Source organism: Sebastes fasciatus, chromosome 8, assembly GCF_043250625.1.
Source record: "Sebastes fasciatus isolate fSebFas1 chromosome 8, fSebFas1.pri, whole genome shotgun sequence".
NCBI lineage: Eukaryota > Metazoa > Chordata > Actinopteri > Perciformes > Sebastidae > Sebastes > Sebastes fasciatus.
In genome coordinates this window covers 25,624,429-25,630,433 of record NC_133802.1, presented here as the reverse complement: position 1 = coordinate 25,630,433, position 6,005 = coordinate 25,624,429, and the positions used below count along the sequence as shown (strand labels likewise).

The following is a 6,005-nucleotide window of genomic DNA, read 5'->3' as shown; positions in this document are numbered from 1 at the left end:
CAACATCCTGCAAATATACTGCTGCCACTACGTTTTCCTGCCACACATCCAGGTCCGCCTGGACATCATCTTGTAGGTCAGGTAGTGGCCACCGGGTGAGTTGAGGTTACAACTTCAACGATGAGATGTCTTGTTGGCAGCTCACACCCAACCCAGACCCTCATGAGGTCACACAGAACCTTTGGTGACACTATGGAAGAGAACATTGTAATGCATGCGACACCTCTAATGCATTTCATCAAAACTTGAAATTTGAGCACATAAAACTTGCCAAAATATTGCATACACCATGCACAGATTTAAATCTGTACCCCTAATTGTGTGCATATTACTTAGCATCAGAACTGCCATCTCTTCAGCTGCGCTACACTTTTGTCCATTCTTAGCAGTCCTAGCACCCAAATAACTAAGTGCAAATTTAAGATGAGAAATGTAATACAAGAGGAAATAAGAAGAGCATTGCCTTCCTCTATGAATTTCTTCAAATCCCAGTGACGAGACCGACTTTCTCCAACATAACAGGGTCGTCCTCATCGCTGTCAGATTTAGGTTGAGGCCAGTGAATGTTCTGGATCACGGTCTACAGGGGATCAAACACAAACTTGTTTCATGCTAAGATTTAAACTCTTGTTAGATGCTGCAGAATGATCTTAAAATTGTACAGCATTGTTCTTAGATCTACACACACACCAGTAACAGACCTAACAAATGAAATGACATGAAAGTCTTTGCACACAAATACCAACAATAACATAAATCCAATAAAGACGCAAGGCAGCTTACCTTTGGGTTAAGCTCCTCATTCGACTCCCTTGGGGTGGACATCTGGCCTATTTGGAAGAAGCGGCCAGATTTCCTTTCTTTAAGGCCTTTCCGGATCTGTTTATTAGGCTGCCTAACTCGGGGAAGTATCTGCAAACAGAACTGACAGGACAGAAGGCAACATTTACACTGAGGCACTACTTTAATGGAAAGACACCACCGGTACAGATGCCAACCTCCAATATATATCATAATTGGTTAGACTGTCATGTTACCATTATATTGTTTCAATAAGGTAATGTATAAAACGATTACTGCACGTGAAAGCATGTTCCTGGAACAGCCGGTCGTGATTAAGAGGAGGTTAGAACAGGGAGATCTCAGGACAGCCAAAGATCAGCCACACTGGTGGTTTCTTCTGCTGCAAGTTCATCATTCTTGAGCTACAGCAGATACACAGTCAAAAACAGAGGAAAGAATGTTTTAATTACATGCAAAGTTGTCTCCGGGCAATCCACAAAAAATGCAAAAGGTTCAATATAAATAGTCAACATCTGGAGTTCACAGGGACACAAAGCTTTGGAAATCACATCTTGCCAAACATCACAGCACTGACCCTTGAACTGAATCAATTTGATGACAAGCACATATAGCATTGTGGTGCATTGTGGTGCATTGGTGTAGGACATGCCAACTTTTAACTACGTTACTCACAATGGTCAATATCAGGAGAGTCCTGCAGGGTCAGAGCTGATGCTGCAGTGTCTGTGCACCCACCAGTCAACAGAGTCACCGCAGGCTAACTGAGTCCTGAGAAACTGAAACCACCAAGCAGGAAAGGTTCTGACTGCCATCTCAAACGGGCTGTTTTCCCAAAGCACAGCAGCTGCAGAAGGAACCTGATGTAAGAGCAGCAGAGACTTAATAAAAAAAGGAGTAACTGTATTAGACACCATGTCTTGAGCAATCAGTTTAAAAACATGCATGATCACAGTTGAACCAAAACTCAGTCTTTGAAGGTTTATTTAGATTAAGCTGCAACAAGTGGCTTATTTAAATTAAGTTGAGTGTTTACCTGTCAGTAGAGCTGCATCTCAAATTAGTCTTCAGGTTCCCAGCTTTCAGATGACGTACACCACTTCTATATAACATCTACTGTTAACCTGCTATCACCCCATAAAGACTCCCTGTACCCCCCTAAAAAAGACAAAAACGGGTCTATGAAAAAGAGGGGTGGAGTGGAAAAGGTTAAAGTAATATATTATGGGTAGGTACTTGAAATCAATGTTCCTTTTCACATTACTGTGTCAAAGTTCTTGTAGCAACATTTCATTATTTTGTCACAGTGTTGGTGAGTAGTCACTTTCTAAAACCATTTACAGCCAAAAAATGGTCCAGATTCAACTACACCATAGCAGTAATTGTTCTGAATAAATTACCTGCTGAAAATGGTCTTGACAATTGAGGAACTGAAGATCCTGGCAATTCCTCTCTCCTTGTCAGACTGGCTGCTTCGCTGTGGTGAGCAATTTCATTCTAAGGATAGACAAAAAAAAAAAAGTTACTGTAATGGGAAAGAGAGACAAATCATGAGTGGTGATTATTTTTCACATACTTCTTCCTGCATATAGTTTTCATCATATAAAAGTCGGGTAAAATCAGAACCCTCAAAAGTATTTAGCTCTGTTGTGTTTTCTAATTTGATTACAAAGGTGCAGCACATGCTCCGATGCAGCCGCTAGAGTCGTAACATTACAGCATATTAAACACAAAACAGGAAAAAGACCATTAACAGCACATAATGATACTCTAAGGCTACATTCACATTACAGGGCTTAATGCTCAATTCCGATTTTTTTACCGAGATCCGATCTTTCTGCCTAGACATTCGTTCACATTGATGTTTGAAGTGACCCATATCTGACATCAGTGAGAACGGATCTCTTCCTTGAAACGCCTCACATGCAACCAATAACATCACACTCATGGGGGACAGCCCAGTGGTCCGAAAATACACACTGGAGTTGTTCGAGCACAGTGACTGCCAGACTCTGTTAACATATTGCTCAATTTAACAGATCCGTCAGTCTCGGAACTTTGAACTAGATTCCGAAACTGCCGATGAGTAAATGCGTAAATTAACAGACTATAATATCACTGCCCCATCTAGAGCACGAGTAGATCTGACTGTAATTGCTTTGTGTATTCTTGTTAAATGAATATGTTGCTTATGGAACAGAATAGAGGACTGTACTTCATTATTCCCCTTAGGGAAATTGTGTCATGTATGTCACGTTTAGCCTTCTTTCAGCAAGACCCCAGCGGTGTGAAACAGACTTGGGAGCAAATAGAATATAAGAACATAATTCAAAGCGGTAAGCGGCTTACTTTCATGTTTTATAATCACCCACAGCATACATAAAAGTACTAATACGTTTTTTGCCAGCTGTTTTTCCTGCATTTGGCAGTTTAAACTAGGGTTGTCGCAATAACCTAAATATTGTAATATCGCAATATTGCAAGCCATAAAAAAAAATCGGATTTGGGCCACATTTGCCAATAATTTATTTTCACAATAATTCCATCCATAAGCAACACGATGACAGTATGTTATGTGCAATATTACTTTCAATATCATGTGCAATATTACTTTCAATATCATGTGCAATATTGCTATTTATTACCTTTTCAATATCAATGCCAATATTACTCTCTCAATATAATGCACAATATTACTTTTCTATCTATTTTAGTTTACTTATTTGTCTAAATCTATTTTACGGTTATTGTTATTCTATTACGCACTGGTGTTAATATTACTTCTTATTCACTTTATATGTGTCACTCTGTTGTGTTTTTTTATTCTTGTGTTGTAATTTTTGAGTTATCTCTGGAAAAAGAATTTCCTTCGGCATCAATAAGATTCTATCTTATCTTATCTTATGATTATTTTGGTTTTGGGTTTCATATATTTTCTGTAATAAAACATCTAAAAGCAGAAATCCTATCAGATGGGGGACTCTGGGACAAAATCGTATCAAATGGCAGACCGTGATCTGATTTGTGTCAGTATAGGGGTCCTTGACGTGGAAAAAGTTTGGGAACCACTGATCTATTAAATCCAGTGCAAGATTGATGAATTATGAAAATGTATGGCTTTAGATGATTTTGTTTACATTGTTTTCAATAATACCAATTAGGCTATAAATAGCTAAATAAAAGTATAAAATACACTCACTCTGTTTGGTAACGTTACAGCCACCGTGCTCGTGATGTTCCAGACACTAATATGCAATGCTTCAGAATCACTGTTAGTAAAGTGAAGATGTGTAACTTAATAGACAATACATGATACTAAGCTTTATTTAGATACCCAAAATCTTTGTTGGACTGACAGTTATTAATCTTTTCTGAAACATTGATGTACGGAACGGCTGTATGAAACGTCGTAGGTTTATTTAGCGTTTGAATAGCAGATTAACCAAAAAGCAAAATGTTAACTTTTTTCTTCTCAAAACATTATTATTTATGCAATTAATGTCATCTAAAGAAAACAAAAACCTGATTATTATTTTTTTTTAAGAAAGCTACAGTTAATTAGCATATTGTGTAAAAGGAAATTAGACAGAATAAGAGGAAATCTGTTTCTGTCTCCTTCAAAATGACTGACAGAGTGCTCCTAGCCCCCCCGCCCTGATAGTGTGAGATGCTTTAAATTAGGACCCATGGAAAAACATTCATCTATCTAGCTTTTAAAAAACACTAATTAAAAACAGAAACAGAAAACAATGATATGAAGCCATTAGGGAACAAATGGATAGACAAAGTCATGAAAAATTGGAATGATAGAATAAAGCACCTCTGAGATAATGACATATAGTACACCAACCGGGGTCTGCAGAGATGAGCGTACAGAATCGAATCATTTTGAAAAACCCTTCACCTAACATTAACTTAACTTTGTGAAACCGGGGCCGAGCTCATATATCAGATATTCACACATCTAAGGCCGGGACTAAACCATAGTTTGATCTTGTACTGCCAAAATGTAGAAATAGTAAATTAAATGCATTACCTTCACGTGGTCTCTCTGCGCCGCCTGCTGGCCTTACTGATGCGCTCTCTGCTCGGCTCACTAGCGGTGCATTGTGGGCCGAGGACGAGGACAGCAGCTCCCTGGCTAATAAATGCACAAAAGCCCTAGTAGTGCTACTACCTCGGGCTTGAGACAACAGACCCTGTCAAACAAAACAGTCATTTAATTTTTCAGTAGTGTTAACTTCACTTCAAGATGATACCGTTACTTGGCTCAGCAGAAAGCGTAACGTTAGCTTGTGTAACTCGTGCGGTTAACGGAAAATACAGGTCGTTCCAAAACACATTCAACAAAGAAAAATAGGCATTTACAACACTCAAAACCATATCATATCAAAGAGGCAAAACTCTAATAAAATAATAAGCAAACTTAAGATTGTCTTTACGTTAAACGGTAAAGGTTGAGAAAAGTCTCTGGTCGGTGTCTTCAGCCACCAATTGCCTATACCTGTCTCCACTAGCGTTAATTGAGTGGAGCATTGTGGGATTTGTAGTCCTATAGTTCTCTATTGCCTACAGAGGTCACCACTAAGTGGGAATATTGTTGTGACCATTTACCCAAACAAAAAAATAAAAGAGTTTTTGATGAAAATTGCAAATACTTTCAATACTTATATTTGTGGATTTCTATTACATTTATTTTAAACAAGAAATATGTGTGTGCATCAGAAATATATTTGTGTTTTTTTTTGTATCTATACACAACAGTAGATATTTTTGTGTGCATTGAAAAATTGTTTTGTGGAGAGAGTCATTTCTTTATAAATCCCGAAATACATTTGTGAATTCTTCTGTGTGTAGTCATTGACATTGACTATTCTGACTCCATATTTTCCTCTCATGAGAAAAAAATGCATTGATTGAACATTTATTGATCCATGCGTCCATTTATTTGACAAGTGACTCTGGTTATTTCTCCGGCAGCGTCGGACAGTCAGCCAAAAACTGAGGCACCTTCAGATTAAGAAGCTCTGCCAAACAGGAGGACCGGGCAGCTGCTCCAATGTGTTTAGTGTCAGCTACTATTACCAACCACATAACATGCGCACACACACAACTTTATTCCTGCTTAATTGCAATGGAAATCAATATATTTTGCAACAAAACTAACAGCATTTGCATCGTCATGTATATCGCCATCTCTTATT

General features: G+C 38.2%; 1 long non-coding RNA gene across 1 annotated transcript; it reads right to left on the bottom strand.

Moving 5' to 3' along the window:
• Positions 1-212: 212 nt before the first annotated feature.
• LOC141772095 (uncharacterized) lies at positions 213-5,300 on the bottom strand. The gene is made up of 3 exons (XR_012594850.1): positions 5,244-5,300; positions 4,838-5,000; positions 213-580 (listed from the first exon to the last, which is right to left on the bottom strand). It is a non-coding gene; the product is annotated as an uncharacterized LOC141772095 (long non-coding RNA).
• Positions 5,301-6,005: the final 705 nt, after the last annotated feature.